The sequence below is a fragment of the Mobula birostris genome, chromosome 21 (genome assembly GCF_030028105.1).
Source record: "Mobula birostris isolate sMobBir1 chromosome 21, sMobBir1.hap1, whole genome shotgun sequence".
Lineage (NCBI taxonomy): Eukaryota > Metazoa > Chordata > Chondrichthyes > Myliobatiformes > Myliobatidae > Mobula > Mobula birostris.
This window is the reverse complement of record NC_092390.1, coordinates 14,373,900-14,391,203: the sequence shown is the minus strand read 5'-3', so window position 1 is coordinate 14,391,203 and position 17,304 is coordinate 14,373,900. Positions and strand designations below refer to the sequence as shown.

Below are 17,304 nucleotides of genomic sequence, written 5' to 3'. Positions count from 1 at the left end.
AAGGATAAAAGGTACAGATATAAAAGCCCAAGAGGGAGCTTAGTTCCTGGAATGTTGTGGGTCTTGGCTTCTGCCACTGGAACACATGCACTGTGCTTCCGCTGTTAAGTCCTTCTGGGCAGGGTGCAGTGTCATCGAGTTCACACTGTGACACACTATTGTCTTGGAAGAAAACAGACTTTACATGCACAATATTCGTAATTCATTGCTTCTGCGCCCATTCCTTGTCTGCCACTGCTTCACCCCAGTGTTAATAGCCACATGAATTCTGATAATGGACCATTCTGCACAGTTCATTGGGCAGTTAAGAAAATTCCACAAAAGCTTCTTTTACGCCTCTAATTGCAGCAGCGACAAAGTTTAAACTATGCTGACAAGTCCCATTCCAGTCAGGTCTGGAAGGAACCGTGCCTATTCAGTTTATCTTTTCAAACTGTGCAATCTCAGGCTTAAATATCGTTTCTGTGTAATGGAGATGGTGAAAAGGGGAACCAGCAGGAAGATGGTGTGTAGATTTAGCAAATTAGTAATCTCGTACAAGGAGAATCAAAAGCAAACAATTAATCTTTTGTGTGCTTGGTGTGACACAGCAGTACACATTTACAAGACTGAGTTGCATTATACGTCTGGAAAGGGCAGACATCGCCCCCAGATGGTTATGGCGTGCATTACTAAAAGCAACAGCAGCCAGCTTTAAAGAAACTCTATAAAGGCCCTTCCCAGCTCACAAACGCCAGACATGTACGTACAAACAAGCATTTGGGAGATCAGTGGGATATATTTGCCAGCTGCTGCTAGAAGGAATGTTGGTACGTGGACAAAATATTGTGCATCTCAGGCACATCCCACTATCAGTAACACCTACAGGATGCACTGCCCCAAGAAGGCATCATCACCATCCAGACCAAATGACATAGCCCTAATAATTTAGCAATACCATGACCACTTTACAGTAAGATGGACTGTGTTTATTTGTTCTAATAGAGTTTTCTTATTTTAAAAGTGTATTATTCATGATTTTTTTTTTGTAAATGCTGTTTATCTGATGCTATGTGCCTGTGATGATGCTGCAAGTATTTCATTGCACCTGTGCGTACATGTACTTGTGCAGATGACAGTAAACTTGACATTGACATTTCCAACTTGTTCGGGTCTCAGGAACAGAATGCTGCTGTAACTTGGAGAGGACCTTAATCTCCCCTCCGCTGTCTATTTTGTTACATCAAGAATCTCAATTGCGTCCCCAAATCCTCAGCTGCCCTCATTAATCGTTTCTCAGAAACTAGTTGAGACGGCTAACAGCAGGAGTTGTTCGATGGTGATAGGACACGGGCACCCCAGGTCTCAAACCTGTTCCTTCAACATCCATGGCAGCTCCATAGAATGTCTCCACTTCCTAGCTGAGGAACCAACAACCAAATCGGGACCGCTCCAATTCTACAAGCGTACCAGAGGGGAAAAACAGACATCACAGCAATACTTCTAAATAAAGCCAAAAGTCAATTTTTTTGACATATGCATGCACAAGTGCAAGGAAAAGTTTATTTTAGGAAGGTGCAGGCTGAGCACGCCTCACTGCATATAAATTGCTCCTCGGTAGAGAGAGCTAGGAGCAGAAAATTTCTGGGAGTGCACATAACAACGATCTTACCTGCTTCCTCAACACTACCTCTTTAGTCAAGAAAGCACAACAGTGTCTCCACTTCCTGAGGAGATTTAGGCAAGCAAGACTCTACCCTGCTCCCCAAGACAAACCCCCCACCCAAAAACCAAATTTTACAGGAGCACCATTCAAAGTACCCTAACCAGCTACATAACTGTCTGATACAGGAATTTCAGGGCATCTGACACCAAGACCTTACAAAGGATTGTGAGGACCGCTGAGAAGTCTTCCATGCTGCCAAGATATTTATCAAGAACGATGAGTACACAGGGCCTATCGCATTGGAAAGAATTCATCCGTCCAACAATCTCTTTGACCCTCTATCATGGCAGGTGGTACCATAGCACTAGGACAAAGGTTGTTAGGATGGGAAACAGCTTCGTCCCCCAGGCCGTGAAACTACTAAACTCAATGTCACCATTCAGGTCTCATCACCTATGAAGCTGCAGTAGCATTGTGCTGCTTACTTTTTAAACTTGTGTTGTAAATGCACCTTATTATTTGTTAATTTACTAATGGTAATATTATTTTATGTGTTGTGTGTGTTATATGTTCCGTGTTGTGCATCTTGATCCAGAGAAACATTGTTTCATTTGGTGGCACACGTGTATGCAGTTGATAATAAACTTGAACCTACTTGCCTCACAGACACATCACACCATAGAAGCAGTAATCACAAGAAGAACATCAATTAAACACAATTTTACAAGAAAGAACACAATTAGAATAATTTAGTGCAAAGTGACTGAAGTGCTCACAGTGTTGCTAAACTGGAGTGATTAGGCATCATAACAGGAAACCTACTAGCTGTAAACTCATCCATTCAGAGGAACAGCAGATTCACTCTGAAATTTTTGGTCAGACAAAGACAAAATAGATCCAAGGATGAAGGTGAAGTATCATCTCAATGTAGGGCAGACTGTGCATGTTGGACAATTTGCACCTCCTTCTCCAATCAAGCTACACCTCCAACTGCTCAATAATTTGCACAAAGCTTCCAAAGTGACGTGATAAACACACTAGATTCTGCAGGTGCTGGAAACCTTGAGCAAAACATTCAAAATGCTGGAGGAAATCAACAGCCAAGCTTGCTGTACGTTCCCAGTGCTTTCTGTTTTCATATTAGATTTCCAGGATCTGGCCATTTTGATTCCCAAACTCTACACCATTCCACTTGCATAATGTAAAATGACCTTCAAGTACATCCCAACCAGAGAGGATGCTACTTCATAGATTTACAGCCTCTAAAATTAGCTTGCTACAAAATTCTCTTCTCTATGAAAGGAGAGAGAAGAAAGATTTAAAGAGGTCCCGAGGGGCAAATTTTCCCCACATGAAGAGAGGTGGGTACTTGGAAAGAGCTGAAGGGTGGAAATGATTGCAGCAGATCCAATCATATAATTTTTTAAAAATTCAGAAAATACATGGATAGGAAATGTTCAGAAAAAACACAAAAGGCACTGGAAGAACTCAGCAGTTCAGGCAGCATCTATAGAGCGAAATGGGCAGTTTATATTTCAGGTTGAGACCATTCACCTGGACTGAGAGATAGAAGGGAAAATGGGTCTGGTAGGCAATATGGTCAGAATGCACAAGTTGGGCTGAAGGGTTTGTTCTTGTGCATGAGATCTCAGTATAAATATACAAAAGCTTCGTAAAGGCTCTGCTTTCCATCAATTTATCCTAATCCCCGACTCCAGACACAGCTACATCACTATTTATTTTCACTAAAACATTATGATTACACAGACAAGTGGAGCTCTGGTTCAAGACTCTTTTGTAAGGTCAGGAGGGGGTGAAAATAAAAGCAGATGGACTAAGTCTATTAGAGTAGAGAGAATCCAGGATGTGTTTCTGTCACAATGATTTCTGAACCCACCCACTGTTCTGGAAAGCCGGTTGTACTAAGTGCTGACACAGGTTAATGAGGCTGAGAGGAAGTTAGCTCAAAAGACTCTGGGGAGCATTTGTAGAGGAGCAGGATTGAAAAGCAGAGGAGTGACGGCAAACAGTAACACACACAAAATGCTGAGGAGGTCAGCCAGTCATGCAACATCTGTGGAAAGGAATAAAGATTTGGTATTTCAAATTGTCAATTTTTTATTCCTTTCCATTGATGCTGCCCGCCCTGGTAAGTTCCTCCATCGTCTGCCTGTCGATTTCCAGCATCTACAGAATCTCGTGTTGTGCATTGATGTCAAAGCTGTATAGATCCTTGGTTTAGACTGTGGTTACTATACACAATTCTGGTCTTTACCACTGAAGGAGCGGACAAGAGAGTTTGCAGTGTTAGAATGAGTAGAAAAACCAAAGACACCTAGAGTTCCTTAACACAATGAATGAAGTGGGAGTGTTTAGCTTCATAGACAACAGAAGAATGGGCTGCTCCTGTGCCTATGAAGAGATGTGTCCACTCGTGTGAAAACCCATGAGTGCAAGGCAGTTACTATCCAATGAGGGAATGTGGCAGCTTGAATGTGGCAGGAAACATGTGGACAGATGTTGCTGAGGGCAAACTAGATAACTATATACAGGTTTCCCCCGCCATCCGAAGGTAGAACATTCCTATAAAACTAAGCCGGAATGTCGTAAAGCGGAGAAGCAATTACCATTTATTTATATGGGAGAATCTTGTGAGCGTTCGCAGACCCAAAAAATGACCTACAAAATCATGCCAAGTAACACATAAAACCTAAAAATAACAGTAACATATAGTAAAAGCAGAAATTATATGATAAATACACAGCTTATATAAAGTAGAAATACTTTTCCACAATCATTGCCTGAACTGCTCTCCGTAGTGAAAATCTCACGCAAGCGCTCTTGGCAGAAACACAGCGCAAGCGCTCTCCAGTAACCTTTAAGCTATGAAGCTGCCAAATAACACGTAAAAATACACAGCCGATATAAAGTAGAAATAATGTATGCACAGTGTAATATCACTTACGGGAATCGGGAAGACATGGAGCATACTGATGATGGTGTGTTAGGCTGAGTCATCGCAGGTTGGAATGGTGCAGTGGCCCCCACCCTCCAGGTTGCCGACCGATATTGATCCGCGAAGAATGCAGGGGTCCAGCGGTAGCCGGGTGGCACACAGCACACCTTTAAGAAAAAAGCCAAAATAAACATGCTAATTAATTAGGTGCCACCCGGCACGTAATTGTTGGCCCAGATCGGAGGCGATTGCTGATTGCGTCACCTCTGATCTGGGCTGACAATTACGTGCCAGGCGGCACCTAATTAATTAGCTTGTTTATTTCGGCTGTTTTCTTAAAGATGTGCTGTGTGCCTCCTGGTTACAGCTGCATTCTCCGCGAATCGGTATCTGTCCACGGCATGGGGGTTGGGATGGTGGGACACTGGAGTGACGTCTGTTTCCATCAGGGCAAGCAGGTCATCTTCTTCTATGTCTGCCTGCCTCGACGTCGAAGGTCGAGGTTCGTCATCTGCTGTGGCTGATGTGGAAGTCTTGAAAAACGACAGTATACTTGACTGCTGTGCCTCACGCATTTTTCTATCATACAGTTCTTTGTAAGGACTCAAACCATCTTGCAAATATGCCCTAAACCAATGTACCCTTTCAAAATTAAAGGTACTTTATCATTACTCATTTGGTTTCGATTGTTATCTTTTCCTCTTCCAATTGCATCAGCTCTTCATCTGTCAGTTCTTGATCATGGGATGCCAAAGCCTCTTCAACATCATCTTCGTCAACTTTCACAAGCCAGACTCACTTTGTCCTTACTTCGTTCACCACGATCAAAACGCTTAATTATGTCTAGTTTTACGCTAAGTGTAACACCCTTACGAGCTCTTTTAGGCTTTTCCAATACCTTAGAACTCATCTTGCTCACAGGCATGTGTCTAAGCAATGCTGGCAAGAATGCAGTTCCGAATCCGGGGGAGAGCGGCTGCTCGGGGCGCGCGCTGCCTTTTATCGTAACAGTGAAAACACCTTCTGTTAGCAAAAACTGTTCTTTCGTAACAGTGAGGTTTCGTAAAGCGAACGTTCGAAAAGCGAGGGACACCTGTACACTGTTTTTTCCCCCAGATGAATGATGTTTTGCTTAGCTGTACGCATGTGTATGGTTGAACAACGATAAACTTGAACTTGAAGTTGCAGAGAAAGGAATGGAAGATTGTTCAAACTGGGGAGATACGGAGAAGCTTGTAGACATATGTGTGGAACACAAAACCCAGGCACAGATCCAGACTGTAATTCCACACACTGTATTCAATTTCCTTTTTATGTGAATTCCATATACTCTTCCTTACACCTCTACAGAGTTTCCTCTGTATATGTTATGAAGCCCTCAGCTACTCAGCCTGGGGCGGAATGGTAGTATAGTAGTTAGTGTACTACTTTACAGCACCAGCAATCGCAATCAGGGTTCAATTCCCACCACTATCCGTAAGGAATTTGTACATTCTCCCTGTGACCATGTGGGTTTCCTCCAAGTGCTCTGGTTTCCTGCCAGATGTACAGGTTAAGGTTAGTTAGCTGTGGGTATGCTGTGTTGGTGCTGGAACATTGTGATCCTTGCAGGCTGGTCCCAGCACATTTTAGGACTGTGTTGGTCGATGACACAAACGACACATCTCACTGTATGTTGCAATCTCTATCAAATTAGTTTATCATTGTCACATGTACCGAGGTACAGTGAAAAACTTGTCTTGCATTATGTTGATACAGATCAATTCATCACAGTAGTGCAGGTAGAACAATAAAACAATCAGAATGTAAAATGAAGTGTTATAGTTACAGCAAAAGTACAAGATCAAGGGAAAAGGCGTATTACCAAGCCCTCCTGAAAACCTCTCACTGTCCATCGCTGCCTTTACTTAAGTGGCCCAGTACATTTAGAAAACAACATGTAAACAGAAACACAAGGAAATCTGCAGATGCTGGAATTTCAAGCAACACACATAAAAGCTGCTGGTGAATGCAGCAGGCCAGGCAGCATCTCTAGGAAAAGGCTTATGCCTGTGCTTTGCCTGGCCTCAAGTGAATGCAAAGGATTCCATGGCCCTTGTTTGAAGAGAGCACATTGAGTCTTATCAACACTCATCTCTCCAACATTTTACTAAAACTCATCTGATCTTTTTCTTTCTCTCCACCTAATCGATACCCATTTGTTCCTTGAGGTTGGCACGGTATCAAAGGCAGTTAGTGGAACACTTTACAGCACCAGTGATGTAGGTTCAATTCCTGCCGCTGTCTGTAAGGGGTTTATTCATCCCCTGTGACCACATGGGCTTCCTCCAGGCGCTCGGGTTTTCTCCCACATCCCAAGGACGTTAAGAGTTAGGGGTAATAAGTTGTGAGCATGCGAGGTTGATGTTGGCAGCATGGCGACAGATGCTGGGGCAGCCCGCAAATCTTCAGACTGTTAGTCTTTGACATAAGTTACTTATTTCACTGTATGCTTTGCTGTACATGTGACAAATAAAGTTAAACTGTATACCCACTCAGCCCCATCACTCTGTTTTTTTCTACTCCTCTATCCGCCAATCACCCATACACCCTATTGTTCTCATCTGGCCTCCCGCCCCCTCCCTTTGATCCACCCTCTATCTCCTCTCCTATCAGATTCCAACATCTGCAGCCCTGTGTCATCTCCACCCACCATCTCCCAGTCTGTCTGTCTTCCCACTCTCCTCTCATCAACCTCCCAACCTGGATCCAACTGTTCTTGCCTCCCCCATCCTTCTCACCTCTTTATACCATCTCCCCTCTATCTTTCAGTCCAGATGAAGAGTTTCCACCCAAAATGTCAATAATCCATTTTCCTCCAGAGATGCTGCCCGACCCGCTAAGTTCCAATAGATTGCTTATTGCCTCCTCATTCTTATCACCTCATTGTTGCTTTGGGGTTCTGACCGTGCAGAAATTGACAGAAAAGATTTCCTCCAGTTCATTTTGGCTGGCTGTGGAATTCCTCGGTACATCTGAGGAGAAGGAAGATAATAAAAACAGAAACAGCTGAGAATACCCAGCAGGTCAAGCAGTATCCATGGTGCGAAAAGCAGTCAACACTTAAAGGCCAGAACCCTGATTCAGAACCAAAATGTTGACCTCATTTCTCATCCACAGATGTAATCCAATCTGCTGAATTTTCTCAGTTTTTTTTTTGTTTTCAGATTGGGGTTTTTGGGGGGATGGGGTGAGAGGTGTGGGGATAATAACAAGAAGACAATACTGACAAGTGTGAGGTATTGCACGTTGGAAGGACAAACCAACGTAGAACATACAGGGTTAATGGTAAGGCACTGAGGAGTGCAGTGGAACAGAGGGATCTGGGAATACGGATACAAAATTCCCTAAAAGTAGCGTCTCAGGTAGATAGGGTCGTAAAGAGAGCTTTTGGTACATTGGCCTTTATTAATCAAAGTATTGAGTATAAGAGCTGGAATGTTATGATGAGGTTGTATAAGGCATTGGTGAGGCCGAATCTGGAGTATTGTGTTCAGTTTTGGTCACCAAATTACAGGAAGGAAATAAATAAGGTTGCAAGAGTGCAGAGAAGGTTTACAAGGATGTTGCCGGGACTTGAGAAACTCAATTACAGAGAAAGGTTGAATAGGTTGGGACTTTATTCCCTGGAGCGTAGAAGAATGAGGGGAGATTTGATAGAGGTATATAAAATTATGATGGGTATAGATAGAGTGAATGCAAGCAGGCTTTTTCCACTGAGGCAAGGGGAGAAAAAAAAACAGAGGACATGGGTTTAGGGTGAGGGGGGAAAAGCTTAAAGGGAACATTGGGGGGGGGGCTTCTTCATACAGAGAGTGGTGGGAGTGTGGAATGAGCTGTCAGACGAGGTGGTAAATGCGGGTTCTTTTTTAACATTTAAGAATAAATTGGACAGATACATGGATGGGAGGTGTATGGAGGGATATGGTCCATGTGCAGGTCAGTGGGACTAGGCAGAAAATGGTTCGGCACAGCCAAGAAGGGCCAAAAGACCTGTTTCTGTGCTGTAGTTTCTATGGTTTCTATGGTTTCTAAGAAACAGACTATTTAGTGTGAATCATTAAAGACCAGCGCTGATCTTTCATCTTGGCCTCACTTGAGTATCCTCAACTCTCTGCATTCTCTTCCCAGCTAAAAATCCAACCATCTCTACCCAAGTTTGCTGAATAACAGGCCAGCTCCTTGTTTCTGAGACTACAAAAACCTCATTCAAGATAACCTCAGAATAAGAGCAGAATTAGGCCATTCGGTCCATCAAGCCTGCTCTGCTATTCAATCATGTATTTTTATTCAACCCCATTCTCTTAATCCATTAATCTCTGCCTTGATTACACCCAAAGTCTTGGTCTCCAGTCTTCTGTGGTAACAAATTCCAGAGTCACCATCCTTTGGTTAAAGAAATTCCCCCTCATCTTAGTTCTAAATGGATGCCCCTTCATTCTGAGGCCGTACCCTTGGATCCTAAACTCTTCCACTAATGGAAACATCCTCTCCACGTCCACTTTATCCAGGCTTTTCAATATTCAGTAAATTTTAATGAGATCCCCCTCCTCATCCTTCCAAACAATCCTCTTACAAAAAGCCTTTCATTCCTGGCATCACTCTTGTGAACTTCTCCTGGACTCTCTCCAGGACCAACCCAAAACTGCTCACAATATTCCATTTGTGGTATTCTGACCAATGCCTTATAAAGCTTCAACACTACATCATGCTTTTATGTTCTAGTCCCCTTGAAATGAATCCCAGCATTGCATTTTCCTTCTTTATTAACTCCACCTGCAAGTTAACCTTTATGGAATCCTGCAATAGGAATCCCAGGACCTTTTGCACCTCTGGTTCCTGAATTCTCTCCTCATTTAGAAAACAGTCTACCAGCAAGGGGAAACATGAACTTCACATCTTCACTGTTAACTCAGCTCAAAGCGTGGGCTTGCAAACCCAACGTCAGATGATACCAGGAGACCAAATTAGGCCGTGAGGGTGGAGAGAGGGCTGGCAACAGCTAAAATTCTAATACAATTTTAAGTAATAGCATACTGCAAATTCACCCTCATCCCTTCACTGGAATGAATTTCACGCTGTAATGCAGGACAAATGACTGCATTTGACATGGTTATTAGGTGCAAATCTGGGTAATCCCTTCCATTCACAGGGGAGATGGAAAAGGGCAAAGGAGGTTTGGTTGGAAAGATGGGAGGAGTCGTCAGTGGACTCCAAATTACAAACAGAGGTTTTCTCTGCTGAAAAGACTGGAATTAGTGGTAGTGGTACACCCAGGGACTTCACCAAATAACCCTGGAACTTTAGAACCAAAAAAACAAAGAATTCATGTATAATTCAGACTCAGATTAAGGCTGCAATTCAGCAAACTGCTCTCTCAATGCAGACTGAGGATATGTCCACACTAGACCAGATAAATCTGTAACCAAAGCTTTCTCTCCTCGTTTTGACCCTCTGTCCACATTGAAACTGCGTTTTCCTCCCCCGAAATCGGAGCTTTTCAGAAACGCTCTCCAGAGTGAATAAATCTGAAAACGCCTACCATCCAGCGTAGTGTGTACGGGGTAACCGGCTATTTTTAAAACCGTTATCATGGCGTGCCGGAACAAATGGTGGCGGCAGCGCGGAATTTCATTGTTTTCTTGAACGCAATCTCCAACACCACAATATCTGACAATAGATGTGTAACAGCCCAAGGTAACATTGTATGGAAATACAAGATAACACTGATGCAGACATGTTTTATACATTTAACAAGGTGCTTTATTAATGTATTGCTTGTGCAAACATTCAATAGATGCAATTGTCACTTTTGCCCAGTAACTCATTTTATTGCACGTTAAATACAGCAAAATAATACACAAAGACATGGCAAAAGTAAAGGCAAACAAATAAGGTAACAGCAAATTTCACGTTTGCCCAGTAACAAGCCTTATTGCATTTAGTTGTGGCTGTCGTCCCTTTCATCGGTGAAGAGACTATGGCTGTAGGAAATGTTTCTGGACAAACGCGCACCAAGTCTTTCGTTTGGCAATTTCCTTTGAAGTTTTTCTAGTCTGTAACTGGACAAACGCGCACCGTTTCCTCTTCGCTTGTTTTCTGTGTGCATGCCCAGTAGGAGGCGATTCACCCAAATATCCGTTTTAATGTGGACGGAGGTATTTTCAAAAACGCCTAGTGTGAATGTCTGTCGTTTTTACACGAAACCAGTGTTTTCAAAATTATCTAGTCTAGTATGGACATAGCCTGAAAAAGGCACAATTTATCTATCCCAGATCATTTCAAGTCATTCCACCCAAGCTAAACCCACAAAATTAAAAGCAAACACTCGTCTTGAACATATCAAAATGTGAACCATTTGATATTTAAAACACAAGAAAAGGAAGACAGATAATGAAAGTAAACCTGCACAAAATACAAAAACAGATAGTAAAAGTTTTTTAAAATAATTATATAAAGTGGAAAAGAGTGACTAAAGTAAACAAAGGTCCTTTTAAAGATGAGAAGGGGATTTAATACTGAGTAATGTGGAAATGACTGAGGCCTTGAATGACCATTTCATGTTGGCCATCAGTGTGGAAGACATGGCTAACATGCCAAAGAGAGATGTTATGGATGTGAAGGGAGATGAAATCTTCAGCTAGATGAGCCATGATCTTATTTAGGCAAAGCAAGCCCAGATAGCTTAATCCTGTTCATCTTCCTTATGGTTCACTCTAGTGTAATTTGGAACTCCTTCCCTTTTGCCCTACTAATGCCTACCACCACTGCCTCTACCACCAAGATACCCTGATAGAGGGTTGAAACTCTTACTGCATTTAGTTGGCCAAAGGGTATGGAACCACGGCCGAGGAATCATAGCAGACAGGACCCTAGTGAAGAGCAGACAATGATCCTACAGGTAGCCACTACAGTGGAGGCTTTGGCTGCTTTTTCTGGAGAATCTCTATACGTGGAATGTTCACTCTGGACTCCTTGCAGATGCTGGCACATGGTTGGAATTCCCACTTCCTTCTTTCCCACAGGAAAAGCAATACTTCTGGCAGTCCAGTGCCCCAGCAGCACACTGCTCCCTCCAGACTCTGCTGAGAATGCTCTCCTCCACTACGAGGTGTACATGTCAATGTCGACTTCCTCTCCCTATCAAACACGCTGTGTGGAGCATGCATTCTTATAACCCAGCTCAGCACTGGAATAAATATTAGTTTTTTGTCACTTGTACAGTACAATGCAATATATACATGCATATACACACACACACACACACACACACACACCTAACGTAGATACATATACATTTACACGTATATAGGGCAAGGCTGCCTAAGACTTTTGCACCGCACTACATTTGTGGAGCAGAGAGTATTGGTAGATCTTGTGGGAGTAAAGGATGTTGGAAATGGTAAGGGTGGAGCCTGTTTTGGGGGTGGGGGTGGGGTTTAAAGCAGGCGCAGAAACACCCAGCCCTGAGACACCAGGCAAACTCATACGATTCCAGATAATTGTTTTCTTGATCATTACAGAATGCCTCTCTGGTGCTTCCCGCTCCCTTCTCTCTCCCTCCTGCTTTGCCCAGCCATGATTCCCCTCTCCCTGCCCCCTTCCCACTCTCAGACACAGCAATTGGTTTTAGAATATTGCAGGAAGTCCCCGGGTTATCCACGGGTCCAAAGTCCATGAGTCAATTTTCTCCGCAGGTTGGAAAATACACAAAAAAACCTCACGACTGTAAACACACCTTCAGAGCATTGTAATTAAATACATCCAAAAATTATAAGCAAGTTTGCTTTTTTTATATAAATATGCACAAATTGGTAGGTGCCTGGAATGCCCTGCCAGGGGAAGTGGTGGGAGCGTATACAATAGGGTTTAAAAGGCATTTAGGCAGGTTCATGCACAGGCAGGGTATGGAGTTATATGGACCATGTGCAGTTTAAATTGACAATATAGTCTGCATTACTCTCTTCTCACTGCTGCCATCAGGATGGAGGTTCAAGAGCCTCAAGAACCAAACAGCTGGTACAGGAACAGTTATTACCTATCAAACATCAGGCTCTTGAAACAGAGGGGATAACTTCACTCACGCCAACACTGAAATGGTTCCACAATCTATGTACGCACTTTCAAGGACACAATTGTATTTCTAATCTATATTGACTCTTCTATTGTATATCTTACTGTACATACTATTACAAATTGCTATAAATTGCACATTCAAATGGAGACATAATGCAAAAATTTTTCTTCCTCAGGTATGTGAAAGATGTAAGAAATAAAGTCAATTCAATTCATCGCAATTGCTCAGTATTTATTGCTTATTTGTTTTCTTTCCTTTTTGTACACTATTTGCAGAGTTCGGCTTTTATTTTGCACATTTGTTGTTTGTCAGTTCTCTTGGGTTCAGTTTTTCATTGATTCTATTGCGTTTCTTTTATTTACTGTGATTGTCTACAAGAAAATGAATCTCAGAGTTGTATACTGTGACATGTGTGTACTTTGATTTGGACCTTGAGCATCAGCATTGCAGGCTGGAAGGCCTGCCTCTGTGCTGTGTAGTTCTACATTATATATTACAGCCTTGGACTCAATGAATGCATTCATTTCAGATGATCAACTATTCCCATCTTTTTGCTCAAATATCTTCCCTCACCTCTTCCGGTAATCCTGACTTAATCCGACGCTAAATCTCTCAAACAAACCCTTGACACTTGCCAACTGACATCCCTCTCTCAACCAAACTATCTCCATTGTCTGTTGCTCTCCTCCTCCGCTGCTCTGCACCTGCCCACTTTTGCTGCACAACTTAAAAATGTTTCATTTTCTGACTTTTTCCAGTCCCCCACTGCATTTTTATTTCAGATTCTCAGCATCCTTCCCACTCTTCAGAGATAAACGGATTTGATATGGTTTGGTGACGCCACCACCAGGCATGAAACAGAACTGCACCCGAAATGTGTTTCAGGATCTAGGGAACTTCAGATTGTTGCAATCCAGTTGCACAGTCGTCACATATCATCAAAAAATTGGAAAGCTATATATTTTAACATGCCAGAATCACGTAATGGTTATTCTGAAGGGATATAGATATGTTAGTTCAGAGACGCAGTAGCAAGAATGTCAAGCAATCAGAAAAGTCAGAGATCAACAACTTTAATGATATGTTGGCCTCCCTTATGAGATTATAAAGAGCTTTAATGAGGCCTCTCCTGCACTGTTCTGGTTTCCAGACCGAGAACAGGATGCCACAGCAGTGCAAGGTGGTAACTGGTATCGGTTTAAATTCTTTTCAGGCTTCCAGCCGGGTACAGATGTCAATTTTAAACCGACGTTTCAATGACGAATTCTGCTATCTTCATCAGGACTGATGCCTGGGCATGTCCAGTCTGGTGTTATTTACACCTCCGTCACCCATCACTCCTGATTTTACCTCCGTCCATCCGACATCCAATCAGTTTTCTATTTACAATCTCGTTTACAATCTCATTCCAGTTCTTACATACAGCAAGACCTTCGTCTTTGTTAAAATTCTTTTCCTCTAGTTTTACTTCAATGGCTTCCTTAACTAGGCAGTTCCAAAAGCCATTGGTGCAGCACAATAGCTTTGTGCCGTCGAAGTCAATCCTATGGCCATAGAATGCGAATGTTCTGCTACCACCGATTTCTCCGGGTAACCCAAATGGATACACCTCCCGTGCTCCTTGATGTGAGTTTCTACTGTGCATCCCGTCTGGCCGATATACGCTATTAGTACCAGCCACAAACACATAAGGAAGCTCAAATCACAGCTTATATGGGTCAAAGATGATCTGAGACTCAGGACGTCTGGCATTTACAGGATTCCCTGTGAATGTGGAGCAGCATATATCGGCCAGACGGAACACAAACGATAGTTGCCTGAGAAGAATGGTACCTGTAAGAGAGGCTACTATGACAGCAACAGTCACTCTGACTGAGCTGCAGAAGTCAGTGGCTGCAACTGGAGATGGAATTCATGGCTCCACAATCTCTAAGGCATTGCACAAAATGGGTATTTATAGAAGAGTAGCAAGAAAGAAGTCACGGTTTGCCTGTAAAGGCTTTGCAAAGCATCACATAGAAGGCACTGTAAAAATGTGGAAGAAGGTCTTGTGGTCAGATGAGACTAAAATGGAACCTCTTGGCCTCAGTACTAAGTGGTACGTGTTTCATAAATCAAATATTGCTCATCAGCCAGGTAACCCCATCCCCACTGTAAAATACTGCTTTGCAGCAGTAGGCACTGGAAATTTGGTCAGCATTGATAGAAAGATGAATACAGACAGATCCTGAATTAAAACCTGCTAGCCTCTGCCAGAAAGCTTAACAGGGGAGGAAGTCTATCTTTCAGCAGGGCAATGACCCAAAGCACCCTGCCTAAGCAAAACTGGAGTGGCTTCAAATGAAGAAAATTTATGGCCTTGAGTGGCCCATTCAGAGTCCTGACCTTAACCCATTCGAACATCTCTGGCAAGACCTCAAGATTGCTATCTATTGCCACTCGCCAACTAACCAGGTGCAGCTCTGGCAATTTGGCAAAGAGGAATGGGCAAATCTTGCTCCATCACATTGTGCAAAGCTAATTGAGACTTACCCAAAAAGACTACGGGCTGTAAAAAGCTCCAAGAGGTAGCTTAACCAAGTACTGAGCAAAGGGGGAGAGGGAATGAATACTTTTGAACTTATGACATTTCAGTTTTTGAATGTTTATTTCATACTTCACAATTTCCCCTGTTTTTTGGTCTATACTGTGAAAATAAGCATCATGTGAATCACAAATCAAAAAATTCTCGGTTATACAGATCAAAATCCCTGGATGTAATACTCATACGTGAACAAAAGGTTTGGGGTTGAGTACTTTTTCCAAGGCATTGTATACCTAGTAACTTGGCCTTCATAGCCGCCGGTGGCAATGGATTCCAGATTCACCACCTTTTGAATAAAGAAATTCCTCCTCATCTCTGTTTGAAAGGAAAGTCCTTCAATTCTGTTGTGGACTGTCAGAGGTTACAGCGGGATATCGAGAGGATGCAAAACTGGGCTGAGAAGTGGCAGATGGAGTTCAACCCAGGTAAGTCTGAGGTGGTTCATTTTGGTAGGTCAAATATGGTGGCAGAATATAGTATTAATGGTAAGACTCATGGCAGTCTGGAGGATCCGAGGGATCTTGGGGTCCGAGTCCATAGGACACTCAAAGCTGCTGCACAGGTTGACTCTGTGGTTAAGAAGGCATACGGTGCATTGGCCTTCATCAATCATGGGATTGAGTTTAGGAGCCGAGAGGTAATGTTGCAGCTATATAGGACCCCGGTCAGACCCCACTTAGAGTACTGTGCTCAGTTCTGGTTGCCTCACTATAGGAAGGATGTGGAAACCACAGAAAGGGTGCAGAGGAGACTTACAAGGATGTTGCCTGGATTGGGGAAGCATGCCTTATGAGAATAGGTTGAGTGAACTCGGCCTTTTTTTCCTTGGAGCGACAGAGGATGAGAGGTGACCTGACAGAGGTGTATAAGATGATGAAAGGCATTGATCGTGTGGATAGTCAGAGGCTTTTTCCCAGGGCTGAAATGGCTAGCATAAGAGGGCACAGTTTTAAGGTGTTTGGAAGTAGGTACAGAGGAGATGCCAGGGGTAAGTTGTTTTTTTTTTGTTTTTCTTTTTTACAGAGAGTGGTGAGTGCGTGAAGTGGGCTGCCAGCAATGGTGGTGAAGGCAGACACAATAGGGTCTTTTAAGAGAGTCCTAGATAGGTACATGGAGTTTAGAAAAATAGAGGGCTGGGGGTAACCCTAGGTAATTTCTAAGGTAAGGACATGTTCGGCACAGCTTTGTAGGCCAAAGGGCCTGTATTGTGCTGTAGGTTTTCTATGTTTCTACGTCCTTATTGTGGATGTCCAGGTCACTCGCCCAGCTGCAACCATGAATGCACAACAGAAGAACTGCACAAATCTAACTGTGTCATCATCAGATACAACAGACAACCAAACCAATCAATCAATCACAGTCACATACACCAAGATGCAGTGAAAAACTTGATTTTACATGCCATCCACACAGATTATTTCAAAACACAAGTACATCAAGACAGTATAGCAGAATGTAGAATAAAGAAAGAGCAATACAGACAGACAATAAGGAGCAAGGACCAAGACAAGTTAAATTATGAAATTTATAATATGAACATGGATGTAAGAAAAATTGAGAATTATGGGCTGTGTAGATTAAAAGGTGGGCACAATTTCTGGGCAGAAAGGCCCAGACTGTGCTGTCCCATTCTAGCCTAATCCAAAAGTAATGATGGCAAACACTGAAGCACTCGTTCAAGACAGCATCGTCGTTACACCCATAGAACATTAGATGCTGAGGATCACAGTCATTAAACCACAAGACAAGCACTGCTATACATTTGCTCGATAGACAGGTACTGTACAGGGATAAGAAATGTTTAGAGGGATATGGGACCAATTTGGATGGTCATCATGGCCGGCACAGACCAGTTGGGCCGAAGGGCCAGTTTCCATGCCGAAGGACCATGACCCCCAGAGGCCAAGACTGCTGATCTAGAGACAGGATCAAACTGGTATTGGAACCCACAGGCAGCAACACAATGTATGCCATTGTTAGAACCCTTACCACACCGACGCTGC

The 17,304-nt window shown here is 43.0% G+C and overlaps 1 protein-coding gene across 3 annotated transcripts in view; it reads right to left on the bottom strand.

Moving 5' to 3' along the window:
- The window catches only part of zfyve27 (zinc finger, FYVE domain containing 27), a 223,076-nt gene that overhangs the window by 187,688 nt on the left and 18,084 nt on the right, over positions 1-17,304 (bottom strand). The gene's annotated exons all lie outside the window — the stretch shown is intronic.